This window comes from Pseudophryne corroboree, chromosome 1, assembly GCF_028390025.1.
Source record: "Pseudophryne corroboree isolate aPseCor3 chromosome 1, aPseCor3.hap2, whole genome shotgun sequence".
Classification (NCBI taxonomy): Eukaryota; Metazoa; Chordata; class Amphibia; order Anura; family Myobatrachidae; genus Pseudophryne; species Pseudophryne corroboree.
In genome coordinates, this window is record NC_086444.1 from 840,101,445 (window position 1) to 840,122,043 (window position 20,599).

Genomic DNA, 20,599 nt, shown 5'->3' on the forward strand with positions numbered 1-20,599 from the left:
CCACCATTCTTTCAATGGTGACAGAATCATATGCAGTGACAGTAGACGACATGTCAGTAATCGTTGGCAGGTCTTTCAGTCCGAACCAGATGTCAGCACTCGCTCCAGACTGCCCTGCATCACCGCCAGCGGGTGGGCTCGGAATTCTTAGCCTTTTCCTTGCAGCCCCAGTTGCGGGAGAATGTGAAGGAGGAGCTGTTGACGGGTCACGTTCCGCTTGACTTGACAATTTTCTCACCAGCAGGTCTTTGAACTTCTGCAGACTTGTGTCTGCCGGAAAGAGAGATACAACGTAGGTTTTAAATCTAGGATCGAGCACGGTGGCCAAAATGTAGTGCTCTGATTTCAACAGATTGACCACCCGTGAATCCTGGTTAAGCGAATTAAGGGCTCCATCCACAAGTCCCACATGCCTAGCGGAATCGCTCTGTTTTAGCTCCTCCTTCAATGTCTCCAGCTTCTTCTGCAAAAGCCTGATGAGGGGAATGGCAGTGTCTGAACTGACTTCACGTGTGGCAAGTTCAAAGGGTTGCAGAACCTTACACAACGTTGAAATCATTCTCCACTGCGCTTGAGTCAGGTGCATTCCCCCTCCTTTGCCTATATCGTAGGCAGATGTATAGGCTTGAATGGCCTTTTGCTGCTCCTCCATCCTCTTAAGCATATAGAGGGTTGAATTCCACCTAGTTACCACCTCTTGCTTCAGATGATGGCAGGGCAGGTTCAGGACTGTTTGCTGGTGCTCCAGTCTTCGGCACGCGGTGGCTGAATGCCGAAAGTGGCCCGCTATTCTTCAGGCCACCAACAGCATCTCTTGCACGCCCCTGTCGTTTTTTAAATAATTCTGCACCACCAAATTCAATGTATGTGCAAAACATGGGACGTGCTGGAATTTGCCCAGATGTAATGCACGCACAATATTGGTGGCGTTGTCCGATGTCACAAATCCCCAGGAGAGTCCAATTGGGGTAAGCCATTCTGCGATGATGTTCCTCAGTTTCCGTAAGAGGTTGTCAGCTGTGTGCCTCTTATGGAAAGCGGTGATACAAAGCGTAGCCTGCCTAGGAACGAGTTGGCGTTTGCGAGATGCTGCTACTGGTGCCGCCGCTGCTGTTCTTGCTGCGGGAGGCAACACATCTACCCAGTGGGCTGTCACAGTCATATAGTCCTGAGTCTGCCCTGCTCCACTTGTCCACATGTCCGTGGTTAAGTGGACATTGGGTACAACTGCATTTTTTAGGACACTGGTGACTCTTTTTCTGACGTCTGTGTACATTTTCGGTATCGCCTGCCTAGAGAAATGGAACCTAGATGGTATTTGGTACTGGGGACACAGTATTTCAATCAAGTCTCTAGTTGCCTGTGAATTAACGGTGGATACCGGAAACACGTTTCTCACCACCCAGGCTGCCAAGGCCTGAGTTATCCGCTTTATTCTGTGATATTTCATCTTCCTCGCAAAGGACTGTTGGACAGTCAATTGCTTACTGGAAGTAGTACAGGTGGTCTTCCGACTTCCCCTCTGGGATGACGATCGACTCCCAGCAGCAACAACACCAGCGCCAGTAGCAGTAGGCATTACACTCAAGGATGCATCGGAGGAATCCCAGGCAGGAGAGGACTTGTCAGACTTGACAGTGACATGGCCTGCAGGACTATTGGCTTTCCTGTGTAAGGAGGAAATTGACACTGAGGGAGTTGGTGGTGTGGTTTGCAGGAGCTTGGTTACAAGAGGAAGGGATTTAGTGGTCAGTGGACTGCTTCCGCTGTCATCCAAAGTTTTTGAACTTGTCACTGACTTCTGATGAATGCGGTCCAGGTGACGTATAAGGGAGGATGTTCCTAGGTGGTTAACGTCCTTACCCCTACATATTACAGCTTGACAAAGGCAACACACGGCTTGACACCAGTTGTCCGCATTTCTGTTGAAATAATTCCACACCGAAGAGGTGATTTTTTTTGTATTTTGAGTCTGACCAGGCATGTCAATGGCTATATTCGTCCCACGGACAACAGGTGTCTCCCCGGGTGCCTGACTTAAACAAACCACCTCACCATCAGAATCCTCCTTGTCTATTTCCTCCCCAGCGCCAGCAATACCCATATCCTCATCCTGGTGTACTTCAACAGTGACATCTTCAATTTGACTATCAGAAACTGGACTGCGGGTGCTCCTTCCAGCACTTGCAGGGGGCGTGCAAACGGTGGAAGGCGCAACCTCTTCCCGTCCAGTGTTCGGAAGGTCAGGCATCGCAACCGACACAATTGGACTCTCCTTGGGGTTTTGTGTTTTAGAAGAACGCACAGTTCTTTGCTGTGCTTTTGCCATCTTAACTCTTTTAAGTTTTCTAGCAGGAGGATGAGTGCTTCCATCCTCATGTGAAGCTGAACCACTAGCCTTGAACATAGGCCAGGGCCTCAGCCGTTCCTTGCCACTCCGTGTCGTAAATGGCACATTGGCAAGTTTACGCTTCTCCTCAGACGATGTTGATTTAGATTTTTGGGTCATTTTACTGAGCTTTATTTTTTTGCATTTTACATGCTCTCTACTATGACATTGGGCATCGACCTTGGCAGACGACGTTGATGGCATTTCATCGTCTCGGCCATGACTAGTGGCAGCAGCTTCAGCACGAGGTGGAAGTGGATCTTGATCTTTCCCTATTTTACCCTCCACATTTTTGTTCTCCATTTTTTAATGTGTGGAATTATATGCCAGTATCAATAGCAATGGCCTACTACTATATATACTGTGCACAACTGAAATGCACCACAGGTATGGATGGATAGTATACTTGACGACACAGAGGTAGGTAGAGCAGTGGCCTACTGTACCGTACTGCTATTTATTATATACTGGTGGTCAGCAAACTGTGCAAAACTGAAATGCACCACAGGTATGGATGGGTAGTATAATTGACGACACAGAGGTAGGTAGAGCAGTGGCCTTCTGTACCGTACTGCTATATATTATATACTGGTGGTCAGCAAACTGTGCAAAACTGAAATGCACCACAGGGATGGATAGTATACTTGACGACACAGAGGTAGGTAGAGCAGTGGCCTACTGTACCGTACTGCTATATATTATATACTGGTGGTCAGCAAAATTATGCACTGTACTCCTACTATATACTACAATGCAGCACAGATATGTAGCGTTTTTCAGGCAGAGAACGTATAATACTGGTGGTCACTGGTCACTGGTCAGCAAAACTCTGCACTGTACTCCTCCTATATAATACTGGTGGTCCCCAGTCCCCACAATAAAGCAGTGTGAGCACAGATATATGCAGCACACTGAGCACAGATATGGAGCATTTTTCAGGCAGAGAACGTATAATACTGGTGGTCACTGGTCAGCAAAACTCTGCACTGTACTCCTCTTATATAATACTGGTGGTCCCCAGTCCCCACAATAAAGCAGTATGAGCACAGATATATGCAGCAAACTGAGCACAGATATGGAGCGTTTTTCAGGCAGAGAACGTATAATACTGGTGGTCACTGGTCAGCAAAACTGTGCACTGTACTTCTCCTATATAATACTGGTGGTCCCCAGTCCCCACAATAAAGCAGTGTGAGCACAGATATATGCAGCACACTGAGCACAGATATGGAGCGTTTTTCAGGCAGAGAACGTATAATACTGGTGGTCACTGGTCAGCAAAACTCTGCACTGTACTCCTCCTATATAATACTGGTGCTCCCCAGTCCCCACAATAAAGCAGTGTGAGCACAGATATATGCAGCACACTGAGCACAGATATGGAGCGTTTTTCAGGCAGAGAACGTATAATACTGGTGGTCACTGGTCAGCAAAACTCTGCACTGTACTCCTCCTATATAATACTGGTGGTCCCCAGTCCTCACAATAAAGCAGTGTGAGCACAGATATATGCAGCACACTGAGCACAGATATGGAGCGTTTTTCAGACAGAGAACGTATAATACTGGTGGTCACTGGTCAGCAAAACTCTGCACTGTACTCCTCCTATATAATACTGGTGGTCCCCAGTCCCCACAGTAAAGCAGTGTGAGCACAGATATATGCAGCACACTGAGCACAGATATGGAGCGTTATTCAGCCAGAGAACGTATAATACTGGTGGTCATTGGTCAGCAAAACTCTGCACTGTACTCCTCCTATATAATACTGGTGGTCCCCAGTCCCCACAGTAAAGCAGTGTGAGCACAGATATATGCAGCACACTGAGCACAGATATGGAGCGTTTTTCAGACAGAGAACGTATAATACTGGTGGTCACTGGTCAGCAAAACTCTGCACTGTACTCCTCCTATATAATACTGGTGGTCCCCAGTCCCCACAATAAAGCAGTGAGCACAGATATTTGCAGCCACCTGAATAAAACTGAGAGGACGCCAGCCACGTCCTCTCACTATCCTTTCCAATGCACGAGTGAAAAATGGCGGCGACGCGTGGCTCCTTATATAGAATACGAATCTCGCGAGAATCCGACCGCGGGATGATGACGTTCGGGCGCTCTCGTGTTAACTGAGCAAGGCAGAAGGATCCGAGTCTGCCTCGGACCCGTGTAAAAAGGGTGAAGTTCGGGGGGGTGTTCGGATTCCGACAAACCGAACCCGCTCATCCCTAATAGAGGGTACACAGAACTTAACATTACTAAAACAGAGCACAGGTAACTATTAGCGCCACAATTCTTAGTACATAATACAGTTGAGATGTAGGGAAGCAAAGGAGTAATCGGCGTACTGGGGAGGACAGCCATTAGCAGAGATGAGCGGTTACGAGTGAGAGGAGATGCAGGTATATATGATTGCTGATTAGGAGAGAGCTGTAACTGAGGAGCGAGGGAAGAGGGCTGTGAGAACAAGAGGGAAGAGGGCTCTGCTCCAAAAAGCTTACAATCTCATGAAATCCCTAGTTACAGCTGCAATTCTTTAAACAAGTATTGTTCCTTTTAAACATGTATATGTTATTTTTCTTAGTGATCTACTTATAGGTCATTATCTGTTTTTTTTTAAATCTCTTTTGAAAACAAGTAAGGATTCCAGTCACACACAGAGACACTCAGCATGTCAGGTGGGGAGAGTGGGTTTTGGGTCACACTATGGCATAGTGGTTAGCATTGCTGCCTCACAACACTTGGGTCATGAGCTTTTTGTTTGGAGTTTATATGTTCTCACCATGTTTGCTAAGGTTTCTCCCACCACCCAGTGACATACTGTACAGTACTGGTAGGTAGATCAATTGGCTAGTGTGTATATAAACAAAATAAGATCTACTTCCCTCTATGCTTGTCGCTTGTCTCACCGCAGGTATACACCTGCACCAATTAACATATATAACTAGCCAGTGTGTGTTTGTGTGCTTCTGTTTTAGGGAATTTAGGAGGAGATGTATGAAAAACGTCCTAATGGACGTTATGTGCCTGGGGACGTGTGACCACATTATCGTGGTGATATGTCCGGACCCTCCGCCACAATGTATGATATGTGTGCCTGCTGATGTGGGAGGGCGTTATCTCACCAGTCCCGCGATAGCGCTTCTTCCACATCGACTAGGCTGGGAGCGCTGCCGCTGGCTCTCTGCGCATGCGCCCTTTTGCCCTTCACCCTACTTGCACTGCTGGCAGCCGGTGGCGCATGCGCAATTATGCTGGGCGCTCGCCGCCGGATGTGCCAGGAAGCTCAGGGAAGAGGAGCAGCGGGCGGGACTTTTGTCCACGAACAATAACATTTTTTGGGGGGAAATTACAACAAAAAAACCCCACAATGAAGTACCTGCAGTGCTTTAGCGCCAGCCCTGACATGGTGAAGTGACGGATGGGACTTAATGAGCGGTGAGTAACAGTCCCGCTGTTAATACATCAGGGGGGCAGCAAAAAGGTATAGACACAGCGCTCAGGACGAAGCGGGACCATGCGCTGTGTAAATTCATTAAAGTGCCGCATCATACATCGTGATGAATGCGGTACCAGCAGCAGTTAGCATGCGCTATGTGCTGAATGCACATAGCTCACCATCGTAAATCTGCCCCTTAGTCTTTAAACTCCTATGCGTTAGGGACTGATGTGAATGACAAAGCTCTCTGTACAGCGCTGCAAAATTAATGAAGCTATATAAATAAGCGATAATTTTACAATGCTGAAAAAACTCAGGCGTTCCACATCTTTTTTGCACTACATTATGTGCCGTGTGACTGGTAGTAACATGACACCGTGGAAACTCTGAAGAATTCTATATCATAATTTGCAGCCAAAAGAAGCAAACCAAAGAAAAACTGGTAATTAATTATCGTCTTAGCCTACCATAATGATTTATGCTAAAAAAAAAATAGGCCGTTTTTTTTCCTGGGATTGCTTTTTTCATTCATTCACAATGTTTTTGTTTAACTAAATTTTCAGGAGAGAAGGACATTAATTTATTAGTAATCTACTTAATATACCAAATTAGCATTACTAATCATAAGTTACAATTGCATGTTTTTAAATAATTTTTTACTTTGTTAATGCAATGTCTGTCTATGCATTCTCTGTTTGAAAACTGGTGGGCGTGCAAGCACCTGTAGTAAATTGGTTACGGATCAATAGATCTACAGTCAGAAGGTCTACAATCATTAGGTCAACACCATATGGTCGACAGTGAAAAGGTCAAAATGGACAAAAGGTTGACAGACATGGTCATTAGGTCAACATATCAAAGGTTGACACAGGAAAATGTCAACAGGTACAAAAGGTTGACAAAAGGAAAAAGTTGACACAACATTTGTGCATTTTTTTGGTGTCGTTTGCACAGTCTCAGTGCTTGGAACCCCAATTAGTGTCTAGGTTCGCACAGTGCAGGTAGTTTGTTGGCAGTGAAGAGCTCCAGAAGATAGGGAATGCCAGACAGAATAAAGGAGGAGCCAACAGAAATGTGAAGGAAGATAGTGGACCAGAGAAAAAATATACGCAGACAACAGGAAAATATGAAGGTAGTCCTAGAACCACAAGGGACCAATTCCTATGAGAGGTAATGCCTGCCCCCTTACTCGCAATGCGAATGCTTTGGAATCAAGACTTTATGGGGTCAAGAGAGGATCAAGCACTGGTCAAGTTGAGATTCAGCAAGAAACATCACTGACCCTACAGGGTAGAGTCGGCAGAAGTGTACCCTATGCAAAAGATCTCCCAGGGCTCCCTCTGTGTGTGTACCTGCCAGAGCTCACTGATTATTGGGGCCCATGCTTATATTAACCATAAGGCACTTGAGATACATATGTACCGTATATGTAGGCAAGAGGGTATCACACAAGGTATAAGGCCTTGGGTTATAAATTTGGTAATATGACAGTGGGCAGGGGTCTGTTGTCCTTGTTAAACTAATGACCATTAGACCCTGCTTAATCCCTTATCATCCTTTGCATACTGGACGCATGGCACCACAGAGGAAGTATCTGTATCCTTATAAGAAAGGTATGTGTGACAGTTGCACGTCCAAAGCCCCTGATAGTTGGTGACCCCTTTTTCTCAGCACTCCCATAGCATCCAGGGCCAAGCTTGTCATCCATCAATAAATTGTTTATAGTTAGGCCCCTTCAAAAGTAGGCTGTTAGTATAATCCCTATTGATTATTTGTATTGTTTGCTGGGACAGATTATGGACAAGGTGATACAGACAACTGTCTAGGGCCTGTTGGGACCAAGGGTGCCCGTCTGCTACACACCGTTGGTCCTTATAATGAGCTTTTATGCCATTTTGTATTTCTGAGGTAAAACTTGTATTTTTAAGGTTATCCAATTTGAAGATTAACCAAATTAACACACAATTTTCATCCATTATTCTGAAGATGCTTTATTTTTCCTTTAATTAAAAAAAAATGTATTACATATTTTTTGTAGTTTTTATGTATATTATTTGTTCTAAATTTTAATATTGATTATATGCAGAAACCTGGAGTTTTGATTAGATTAAATAAATATTCTCCTGTTCTATAATGAATGCATATTAGGTTCGGACTTTCTTTATGTTATAACATGATTTCCAGTATAATGGGATTTGGTATACAAACAATCTTCTGGGAGACGGAATGTACAGCAAATTCTGGCAGCATTTATTAAAATAACTTTTCCAATGTCCGGCTAGTAACTATTAGTGATGAGCGGGTTCGGATCCTCGGGATCCGAACCCGCCCGAACTTCACCTTTTTTTTCACGGGTCCGAGCGACTCGGATCCTCCCGCCTTGCTCGGTTAATCCGAGCGCGCCCGAACGTCATCATCCCGCTGTCGGATTCTCGCGAGATTCGGATTCTATATAAGGAGCCGCGCGTCGCCGCCATTTTTCACTCGTGCATTGGAAATGATAGTGAGAGGACGTGGCTGGCGTCCTCTCACTTTGTTTCAGGGGGCTGCAAATATCTTTATTCTGGGGACCAGCAGTATTATAGGAGGAGTACAGTGCAGAGTTTTGCTGACCAGTGACCACCAGTATTATACGTTCTCTGCCTGAAAAACGCTCCATATCTGTGCTCAGTGTGCTGCATATATCTGTGCTCACACTGCTTTATTGTGGGGACTGGGGACCACCAGTATATTATATAGGATGAGTACAGTGCAGAGTTTTGCTGACCAGTGACCACCAGTATTATACGTTCTCTGGCTGAAAAACGCTCCATATCTGTGCTCAGTGTGCTGCATATATCTGTGCTCACACTGCTTTATTGTGGGCACTGGGGACCACCAGTATATTATATAGGAGGAGTACAGTGCAGAGTTTTGCTGACCAGTGACTACCAGTATTATACGTTGATCTATTACTGGCATATAATTCCACACATTAAAAAATGGAGAACAAAAATGTGGAGGGTAAAATAGGGAAAGATCAAGATCCACTTCCACCTCGTGCTGAAGCTGCTGCCACCACTAGTCATGGCCGAGACGATGAAATGCCATCAACGTCGTCTGCCAAGGCCGATGCACAATGTCATAGTAGAGAGCATGTAAAATCCAAAAAAATAAAGCTCAGTAAAATGACCCAAAAATCTAAATCAAAATCGTCTGAGGAGAAGCGTAAACTTGCCAATGTGCCATTTACGACACGGAGTGGCAAGGAACGGCTGAGGCCCTGGCCTATGTTCAAGGCTAGTGGTTCAGCTTCACCTGAGGATGGAAGCAGTCATCCTCCTGCTAGAAAACTTAAAAGAGTTAAGATGGCAAAAGCACAGCAAAGAACGTTCTTCTAAATCACAAATCCCCAAGGAGAGTCCAATTGTGTCGGTTGCGATGCCTGACCTTCCCAACACTGGACGGGAAGAGGTTGCGCCTTCCACCATTTGCACGTCCCCTGCAATTGCTGGAAGGAGCACCCGCAGTCCAGTTCCTGATAGTCAAATTGAAGATGTTGAAGTACACCAGGATGAGGATATGGGTGTTGCTGGCGCTGGGGAGGAAATTGACAAGGAGGATTCTGATGGTGAGGTGGTTTGTTTAAGTCAGGCACCCGGGGAGACACCTGTTGTCCGTGGGACGAATATGGCCATTGACATGCCTGGTCAAAATACAAAAAAAATCACCTCTTCGGTGTGGAATTATTTCAACAGAAATGCGGACAACTGGTGTCTAGCCGTGTGTCGTCTTTGTCAAGCTGTAATAAGTAGGGGTAAGGACGTTAACCACCTAGGAACATCCTCCCTTATACGTCACCTGGACCGCATTCATCAGAAGTCAGTGACAAGTTCAAAAACTTTGGATGACAGCGGAAGCAGTCCACTGACCGCTAAATCCCTTCCTCTTGTAACCAAGCTCCTGCAAACCACACCACCAACTCCCTCAGTGTCAATTTCCTCCTTACACAGGAAAGCCAATAGTCCTGCAGGACATGTCACTGTCAAGTCTGACGAGTCCTCTCCTGCCTGGAATTCCTCCAATGTATCCTTGAGTGTAACGCCTACTGCTGCTGGCGCTGCTGTTGTTGCTGCTGGGAGTCGATCGTCATCCCAGAGGGGAAGTCGGAAGACCACCCAGAGGGGAAGTCGGAAGACCACCAGTAAGCAATTGACTGTCCAACAGTCCTTTGCGAGGAAGATGAAATATCACAGCAGTCATCCTGCTGCAAAGCGGATAACTCAGGCCTTGGCAGCCTGGGCGGTGAGAATCGTGTGTCCAGTATCCACCGTTAATTCACAGGCAACTAGAGACTTGATTGAGGTACTGTGTCCCCGGTACCAAATACCATCTAGGTTCCATTTCTCTAGGCAGGCGATACCGAAAATGTACACAGACGTCAGAAAAAGAGTCACCAGTGTCCTGAAAAATACAGTTGTACCCAATGTCCACTTAGCCACGGACATGTGGACAAGTGGAGCAGGGCAGACTCAGAACTATATGACTGTGAAAGCCCACTGGGTAGATGTATTGTCTCCCGCAGCAAGAACAGCAGCGGCGGCACCAGTAGCAGCATCTCGCAAATGCCAACTCGTTCCTAGGCAGGCTACGCTTTGTATCACCGCTTTCCAGAAGAGGCACACAGCTGACAACCTCTTACGGAAACTGAGGAACATCATCGCAGAATGGCTTACCCCAATTGGACTCTCCTGGGGATTTGTGACATCGGACAACGCCACCAATATTGTGCGTGCATTACATCTGGGCAAATTCCAGCACTTCCCATGTTTTGCACATACATTGAATTTGGTGGTGCAGAATCATTTAAAAAACGACAGGGGCGTGCAAGAGATGCTGTCGGTGGCCCGAAGAATTGCGGGCCACTTTCGGCATTCAGCCACCGCGTGCCAAAGACTGGAGCACCAGTAAACACTCCTGAACCTGCCCTGCCATCATCTGAAGCAAGAGGTGGTAACGAGGTGGAATTCAACCCTCTATATGCTTCAGAGGATGGAGGAGCAGCAAAAGGCCATTCAAGCCTATACATCTGCCTACGATATAGGCAAAGGAGGAGGAATGCACCTGACTCAAGCGCAGTGGAGAATGATTTCAACGTTGTGCAAGGTTCTGCAACCCTTTGAACTTGCCACACGTGAAGTCAGTTCAGACACTGCCAGCCTGAGTCAGGTCATTCCCCTCATCAGGCTTTTGCAGAAGAAGCTGGAGACATTGAAGGAGGAGCTAAAACAGAGCGATTCCGCTAGGCATGTGGGAGTTGTGGATGGAGCCCTTCATTCGCTTAACCAGGATTCACGGGTGGTCAATCTGTTGAAATCAGAGCACTACATTTTGGCCACCGTGCTCGATCCTAGATTTAAAACCTACGTTGTATCTCTCTTTCCGGCAGACACAAGTCTGCAGAGGTTCAAAGACCTGCTGGTGAGAAAATTGTCAAGTCAAGCGGAACGTGACCCGTCAACAGCTCCTCCTTCACATTCTCCCGCAACTGGGGGTGCGAGGAAAAGGCTAAGAATTCCGAGCCCACCCGCTGGCGGTGATGCAGGGCAGTCTGGAGCGAGTGCTGACATCTGGTCCGGACTGAAGGACCTGCCAACGATTACTGACATGTCGTCTACTGTCACTGCATATAATTCTTTCACCATTGAAAGAATGGTGGAGGATTATATGAGTGACCGCATCCAAGTAGGCACGTCAGACAGTCCGTACGTATACTGGCAGGAAAAAGAGGCAATTTGGAGGCCCTTGCAGAAACTGGCTTTATTTTACCTAAGTTGCCCCCCCTCCAGTGTGTACTCCGAAAGAGTGTTTAGTGCAGCCGCTCACCTTGTCAGCAATCGGCGTACAAGGTTACTTCCAGAAAATGTGGAGAAGATGATGTTCATCAAAATTAATTATAATCAATTCCTGCGTGGAGACATTCACCAGCAATTGCCTCCAGAAAGTACACAGGGACCTGAGATGGTGGATTCCAGTGGGGACGAATTAATAATCTGTGAGGAGGGGGATGTACACAGTGAAAGTGTGAGGAATCGGAGGATGAGGAGGAGGTGGACATCTTGCCTCTGTAGAGCCAGTTTGTGCAAGAAGAGATTGATTGCTTCTTTTTTGGTGGGGGCCCAAACCAACCAGTCATTTCAGTCACAGTCGTGTGGCAGACACAGGACATGCACACTTTAACAAACCCATCATTTCAGCCACAGGGGCTGAAATGATGGGTTTGTTAAAGTGTGCATGTCCTGTTTATACAACATAAGGGTGGGTGGGAGGGCCCAAAGACAATTCCATCTTGCACCTCTTTTTTCTTTCATTTTTCTGTGCATCATGTGCTGTTTGGGGACTATTTTTTTGAAGTGCCATCCTGCCTGACACTGCAGTGCCACTCCTAGATGGGCCAGGTGTTTGTGTCGGCCACTTGTGTCGCTTAGCTTAGTCATCCAGCGACCTCAGTGCAAATTTAAGAACTAAAAATAATATTGTGAGGTGTGAGGTGTTCAGAATAGACTGAAAATGAGTGGAAATTATGGTTATTGAGGTTAATAACACTATGGGATCAAAATGATCCCCAAATTCTATGATTTAAGCTGTTTTTGAGGGGTTTTTGTAAAAAAAAAACTGAATCCAAAACACAACCGAATCCGACAAAAAAATTTCAGGGAGGTTTTGCCAAAACGCGTCCGAATCCAAAACACGGCCGCTGAACCGAATCCAAAACCAAAACACAAAAAATGTCCGGTGCACATCACTAGTAACTATGTACTGTAGATATCAATTAGTATAGACCACGTGGCCGGGAAAATTAGATCAGTTTTAACAGAAAGGAATAGAAATATTACATTGATTAATGCATTCTATCTGCTTTGTTAAAGAATTGATATTGAAACACATCAGAGCAATTGGTGTGTACCTGGGACAATTATCATAGGCAGTTTCTACAACAAGTGACCCACAAGAGGGATCAGCAAAGGTCTGCAACCTTTGGTCTCTTTTCTTAAAGCACATAACTCCTGGGGGTAAATTTACTAAAATGGGAGTTCTATTTGGTTGCTATGGGCAACATCCCATCTTAATCAGCTTCTACTTCTCATTTATCTAGCACCTTCTAGAAGATAATACCTGGAATCTGATTGGTTGCTATGGGAAACATCCCATCTTAAATAGAACTTCCATTTTAGTAAATTTACCCGCAGTTGTCTGTTAGGCAGATGTACTTTAAAGTTTTATGTTACCTATACTTTGATTTAATGTGCATATGATTTTATTCTGTTAAATATTCAACATTTAAAACTGTATTATGCTAGATGCTTTCTTTTTCTCTTCCTTGCTCTGGACTACTTATTGGGGAGACTGTAATTTAGAGTATATACCTGGAGAATTAAGGAATGCAGGATTATTTGAACAGGTACATTGGAATCGTTCTAGTGTAAGGGTTATTTACAGATGGGTGATTCCCTCAAAGATAATAAAGTGCATGCTCGCTTTTCACAATTGGGAGTTCTGGACTATTAATGAAAAATGATTGTCTTCCATTATAAAAGAAATGTATGGATGTAAATGAAGTTTGAATACCCTTGAAGGAAAGTATTATTCTCTTTCTGAGAGTTTGCTTAGCTAATGATGAAACACTAATTGTTTATCTGGTTACAGGCCTTTGTTAGGCTGCTGCCAACTCGTACAATAGGACTTTCCCTTAGCCTCAAACCTTCATGTGTTCCCTGTAAACTCACCTCTGTAGGAAAGCTTATAGAATTCTTGAACTATTTTCTTAACCTCCTTAGGCTGGTTTACTTGATTATCTAGCCTCTAGAGAGTTCACTCAACTTGTATCATTATGCAACTGACAGAATAATCTTCTATCAGTGCAATTTATCTTTAGAAGTATTCCAGGGAAGCTGAGAGATGGAGAGATGGACCTTCTCCAGTCAGTTATGAGGAATTCCAGTTTCAAATTTTGTGAAAAAATGTATTAAAAATGAATGTGGTAAAAAATGATGAAAATACTTTTAAGTAGAGATGAGCGGGTTCGGTTCCTCGAGATCCGAACCCCCCCGAACTTCACGTGGTTTACACGGGTCCGAGCCAGCCTCGGATCTTCCCGCCTTGCTCAGTTAACACGAACGCGCCCGAACGTCATCATCCCGCTGTCGTATTCTTGCGAGATTCGTATTGCCGCGCGTCGCCGCCATTTTCACTTGTGCATTGGGGATGATAGCGAGAGGACGTGGCTGCGTTCTCTCAGTTTCTGTGTTCAGTGTGCTGCAAATATCTGTGCTCAGTGTGCTGCAAATATCTACGTTCTCTGCCTGAAAACGCTGTGCTGCATTGTAGTTGTGCGCAGTATATAGTAGGAGGACAGTGCAGAATTTTGCTGACCACCAGTATATATATAGCAGTACGGTACAGTAGTCCATTGCTCTACCTCTGTGTCATCAAGTATACTATCCATATCTGTGCTACATTGTAGTTGTGCGCAGTATATAGTAGGAGTACAGTGCAGAATTTGTCTGACCACCAGTGTATATATATATATATATATATATATAGCAGTACGGTACAGTAGTCCATTGCTCTACCTCTGTGTCGTCAAGTATACTATCCATATCTGTGCTGCATTGTAGTTGTGCGCAGTATATAGTAGGAGGACAGTGCAGAATTTTGCTGACCAAATTTTGCTGACCAATATAGCAGTACGGTACAGTAGTCCATTGCTCTACCTCTGTGTCGTCAAGTATACTATCCATATCTGTGCTGCATTGTAGTTGTGCGCAGTATATAGTAGGAGGACAGTGCAGAATTTTACTGACCACAAGTATATATATATATATATATATATATATAGCAGAACGGTACAGTAGTCCATTGCTCTACCTCTGTGTCGTCAAGTATACTATCCGTATCTGTGCTGCATTGTAGTTGTGCGCAGTATATAGTAGGAGGACAGTGCAGAGTTTTGCTGACCACCAGTATATATATATATATATATATATATATATATAGCAGTACGGTACAGTAGGCCATTGCTATTGATATATTACTGGCATATAATTCCACACATTAAAAGATGGAGAACAAAAATGTGGAGGGTAAAATAGGGAAAGATCAAGATCCACTTCCACCTCGTGCTGAAGCTGCTGCCTCTAGTCATGGCCGAGATGATGAAATGCCATCAACGTCGTCTGCCAAGGTCGATGCCCTATGTCATAGTAGAGAGCATGTAAAATCCAAAAAACAAAAGTTCAGTAAAATGACCCAAAAATCTAAATTGAAAGCGCCTGAGGAGAAGCGTAAACTTGCCAATATGCCATTTACGACACGGAGTGGCAAGGAACGGCTGAGGCCCTGGCCTATGTGCATGGCTAGTGGTTCAGCTTCACATGAGAATGGAAGCACTCATCCTTCTGCTAGAAAAATTAAAAGACTTATGCTGGCAAAAGCACAGCAAAGAACTGTGCGTTCTTCTAAATCACAAATCCCCAAGGAGAGTACAAATGTGTCAGTTGCGATGCCTGACCTTCCCAACACTGGACGGGGAGAGGTGGCGCCTTCCACCATTTGCACGCCCCCTGCAAGTGCTGGAAGGAGCACCCACAGTCCAGTTCCTGATATTGAAATTGAAGATGTCACTGTTGAAGTACATCAGGATGAGGATATGGGTGTTGCTGGCGCTGAGGATGAAATTGACAAGGAGGAATCTGATGGTGAGGTGGTTTGTTTAAGTCAGGCACCCGGGGAGACACCTGTTGTCCGTGGGATGAATATGGCCATTGACATGCCTGGTCAAATTACAAAAAAAATCACCTCTTCGGTGTGGAATTATTTTAACAGAAATGCGGACAACAGGTGTCAAGCCGTGTGTTGCCTTTGTCACGCTGTAATAAGTAGGGGTAAGGACGTTAACCACCTAGGAACATCCTCCCTTAAACGTCACCTGGAGCGCATTCATCAGAAGTCATTGACAGGTTCAAAAACTTTGGATGACAGTGGAAGCAGTCCACTGACAACTAAATCCTTTCTTTCTCTTGTACCCAAGCTCCGGCAAACCACACCACCAACTCCCTCAATGTCAATTTCCCCCTTAGACAGGAACGCCAATAGTCCTGCAGGCCATGTCACTGGCAAGTCTGACGAGTCCTCTCCTGACTGGGATTCCTCTGATGGATCCTTGAGTGTAACGCCTACTGCTGCTGGCGCTGCTGTTGTTGCTGCTGGGAGTCGATCGTCATCCCAGAGGGGAAGTCGGAAGACCACCTGTACTACTTCCAGTACGCAATTGACTCTCCAACAGTCCTTTGCGAGGAAGATTAAATATCACAGCAGTCATCCTGTTGCAAAGCGGATAACTCAGGCCTTGGCAGCTGTGTTGGTGTTAGACGTGCGTCCGGTATCCATCGTTAGTTCACAGGCAATTAGAGAATTTCTTGAGGTAGTTTGTCCCCGGTACCAAATACCATCTAGGTTCCACTTCTCTAGGCAGGCAATACCGAGAATGTACACAGACGTCAGAAAAAGACTCACCAGTGTCCTAAAAAATGCAGTTGTACCCAGTGTCCACTTAACCACGGACATGTGGACAAGTGGAGCAGGGCAGACTCAGGTCTATATGACTGTGACAGGCCACTGGGTAGATGTATTGCCTCCCGCAGCAAGAACAGCAGCGGCGGCACCAGTAGCAGCATCTCGCAAACGCCAACTCGTTCCTAGGCAGGCTACGCTTTGTATCACCGCTTTCCATAAGAGGCACACAGCTGACAACCTCTTATGGAAACTGAGGAACATCATCGGAGATTGGCTTACCCCAGTTGGACTCTCCTGTGGATTTGTGACATCGGACAATGCCACTAATATTGTGCGTGCATTACAATTGGGCAAATTCCAGCACGTCCCATGTTTTGCACATACATTGAATTTGGTGGTGCAGAATTATTTAAAAAACGACAGGGGCGTGCAAGAGATGCTATCAGTGGCCAGAAGTATTGCGGGCCACTTTCGGCATTCAGCCACTGCGTGCCGAAGACTGGAGCAGCAGCAAACACTCCTGAACCTGCCCCGCCATCAGCTGAAGCAAGAGGTGGTAACGAGGTGGAATTCAACCCTCTATATGCTTCAGAGGATGGAGGAGCAGCAAAAGGCCATTCAAGCCTATACATCTGCCTACGATACAGGCAAAGGAGGGGGAATGCACCTGACTCAAGCGCAGTGGAGAATGATTTCAACGTTGTGCAAGGTTCTGCAACCCTTTGAACTTGCCACACGTGAAGTCAGTTCAGACACTGCCAGCCTGAGTCATTCCCCTTATCAGGCTTTTGCAGTAGCAGCTGGAGAGATTGAAGGAGGAGCTAAAACGGAGCAATTCCGCTAGGCATGTGGGACTTGTGGATGGAGCCCTTCATTCGATTAACCAGGATTCACGGGTGGTCAATCTGTTGAAATCAGAGCACTACATTTTGGCCACCGTGCTCGATCCTAGGTTTAAAGCCTACGTTGTATCTCTCTTTCCGGCAGACACAAGTCTGCAGATGTTCAAAGACCTGCTGGTGAGACACTTGTCAAGTCAAGCGGAACGTGACCCGCCAGCAGCTCCTCCTTCATTTTCTCCCGCCACTGGAGCTGCCAGGAAAAGGATCAGATTTCCAAAACCACCCGCTGGCGGTGATGCAGGGCAGTCAGGAGCAAGTGCTGACATCTCGTCCGGACTGAAGGACCTGCCAACGATTACTGACATGTCGTCTGCTGTCACTGCATATGATTCTGTCACCATTGAAAGAATGGTGGAGGATTATATGAGTGACAGCATCCAAGTAGGCACGTCAGACAGTCCGTACGTATACTGGCAGGAAAAAAAGGCAATTTGGAGGCCCTTGCAAAAACTGGCTTTATTTTACCTAAGTTGCCCCCCCTCCAGTGTGTACTCCAAAAGAGTGCTTAGTGCAGCCGGTAACCTTGTCAGCAATCGGCGTACGAGGTTACTTCCACAAAATGTGGAGAAGATGATGTTCATCAAAATGAATTATAATCAATTCCTCCGTGGAGACATTCACCAGCAATTGCCTCCAGAAAGTACACAGGGACCTGAGATGGTGGATTCCAGTGGGGACGAATTAATACTCTGTGAGGAGGGGGATGTACACAGTGAAAGGGTGAGGAATCGGAGGATGAGGAGGAAGTGGACATCTTGCCTCTGTAGAGCCAGTTTGTGCAAGGAGAGATTGATTGCTTCTTTTTTGGTGGGGGCCCAAACCAACCAGTCATTTCAGCCATAGTCGTGTGGCAGACCCTGTCGCTGAAATTATGGGTTTGTTAAAGTGTGCATGTCCTGTTTATACAACATAAGGGTGGTTGGGAGGGCCCAAGGACAATTCCATCTTGCACCTCTTTTTTTTATTATTTATCTTTGCATCATGTGATGTTTGGGGCCAATTTTTTTAAGTGCCATCCTGTCTGACACTGCAGTGCCACTGCTAGATGGGCCAGGTGTTTGTGCCGGCCACTTTGGTCGCTTAGCTTAGTCATCCAGCGACCTTGGTGCAAATTTTAGGACTAAAAATAATATTGTGAGGTGTGAGGTGTTCAGAATAGACTGGAAATGAGTGGAAATTATGGCTATTGAGGTTAATACTATAGGATCAAAATTACCCCCAAATTCTATGATTTAAGCTGTTTTTGAGGGTTTTTTGTAAAAAACACCCGAATCCAAAACACACCTGAATCCGACAAAAAATTTTCAGGGAGGTTTTGCCAAAATGCGTCCGAATCCAAAACACGGCCGCGGAACCGAATACAAAACCAAAACACAAAACCCGAAAAATTTCCGGTGCACATCTCTACTTTTAAGTTAATGAAAGCTATTTTTTTCTTCACAGCCCCAACTAATGTCACCCTGAAATGGTGATACATGTACATCTGCATTCCTTCTTAAATAGGTTTTTCAGTACTTTGAATGGGATAGCTATTGCTGGAAACCCCCTGCGATGGCTACCATGATATTTTTTTATTATATATAATGAAACCCTTAGCACCTCTTTATAAGTAGTCCCAAGGTACCATAGGTGCCGTGAGTACAGCTTCTATGGGGCCCAGAGCTGAAAAGGGCCCACCTTCCCTGTCACAGTTACATTTATTCTATACATCTTTCACCATTAGGTGGTACAAAGGGGCCCTTACATACTTTTGCCTTGGGGTCTTCAATCTATCTAGTTATGCCCCTGGACCTGCTCATTGTAATGTGATATAAAATAAACTAGATGGCATTATAATGTTACATAATATGATCTGGGGACACTGTATGTCATGTGAATTGGGGGTACGGAGATGCATAATGTGTACTGGTAGCCCTACAATGTGACAACACGTGAACTAAGGTACTACTATGCTTCAGAAAATGAACTAGGGCACTTTTATGCGGCATAATACTAACAACTGCTAAGGGGAGGTGTCTCTAGAATCATTGGGACAGGGGCCCCTCAAAATGTTGCTATGGAGCCAACAAAGTTCTGGATACTCCCCTGAGTAGTCCCCTTATTCTCCTTCTATAGTAAAACAATCCTTTCATTCCTCAAATCAACACTAGTATGACTGAATCATGCAGCTTTACAAAATTCCCTTTACTGACAGACTGACTGGGCCAATTGGTTGGATCAATATTTAATCCAGGGCCGTAACTAGGGGTGTGCGAGCTGTGCTGTCGCCCTGGCTGCCCTACAGCACAAGCATGTGGCTTGCTGGGTGCCTGGAACGGCACCCTGCAGCCAGTAGCACTATTGCAGAGCCATCCAAAGAGATGCTCCAGTCAGGCACCATACAGCCTGTGGAGCTGCCTGGACTGTCCTCTGCTTCCTAGAACCAGCGGCTCCATCCTCTAGATCCAATGGGGGTAATTCAAATCTGATCGCTGCTGTGCATTTTCGCACAGCGGGCGGTCAGATCCGAACTGCGCATGCACCGCAATGCGCCGGTGCGTCAGACAGCTAAAACGGGCTTCGCAGATCAGCGACGGGATGGTGTGAAGGATTCATTCGCACGGGCGTTTGCAAGGTGATTGACAGGAAGAGCCCGTTTTGTGGGTGGCAACTTTTCAGGGAGTGTCCGGAAAAATGCAGGCGGGCTCAAGCGTTTTCAGGGCGGGTGTCTGACGTCAGCTCCGGCCCCAATCAGCAGGATTCAATCGCACTGGAAGAGTAAGTCTTGGGCTGTGCAGAGAGTAGACTACACAAACTCATTTTGTGCAGCTCTGTTATACATGCGATTGCATACTTGGACAGCAAAAATACACTCCCCCTGTAGGCGGCAACTAACTGATCGCAGGGCAGCAGAAAACGCAGCTCAGTGATCAGATTTGAATTAGGCCCAATGTCATTATGTCACTTGCAGCCTCATGCCTCCTGTGTCACATTCAGCCTCATTCCTCCTGTGTCATTTCCAGCCTCATTCCTCCTGTGTCACTTCCAGCCTCTTACCCCATGTGTAATTTGCAGCCTCATGCTCCCTGTGTCACTTGCAGCCTCATGCCTTCCATGTAATTTCCAGTATCATGTCTCCTGTGTCACTTCCAGCCTCTTGCCCCTTGTGTTACTTGCAACCTCATGCTCCCAGTGTCACTTCTAGCCTCATGCCTCCTGTGTCACTTCCAGCCTCTTGACTCCTGTGTCCAGTGACGTGCAGTGGGGTGAGGCAGGTGAGGCAGAGCCTTTCCTGTAATACCAACGTTTGTGCCAAAGTTTTGACTGTATAAAATATG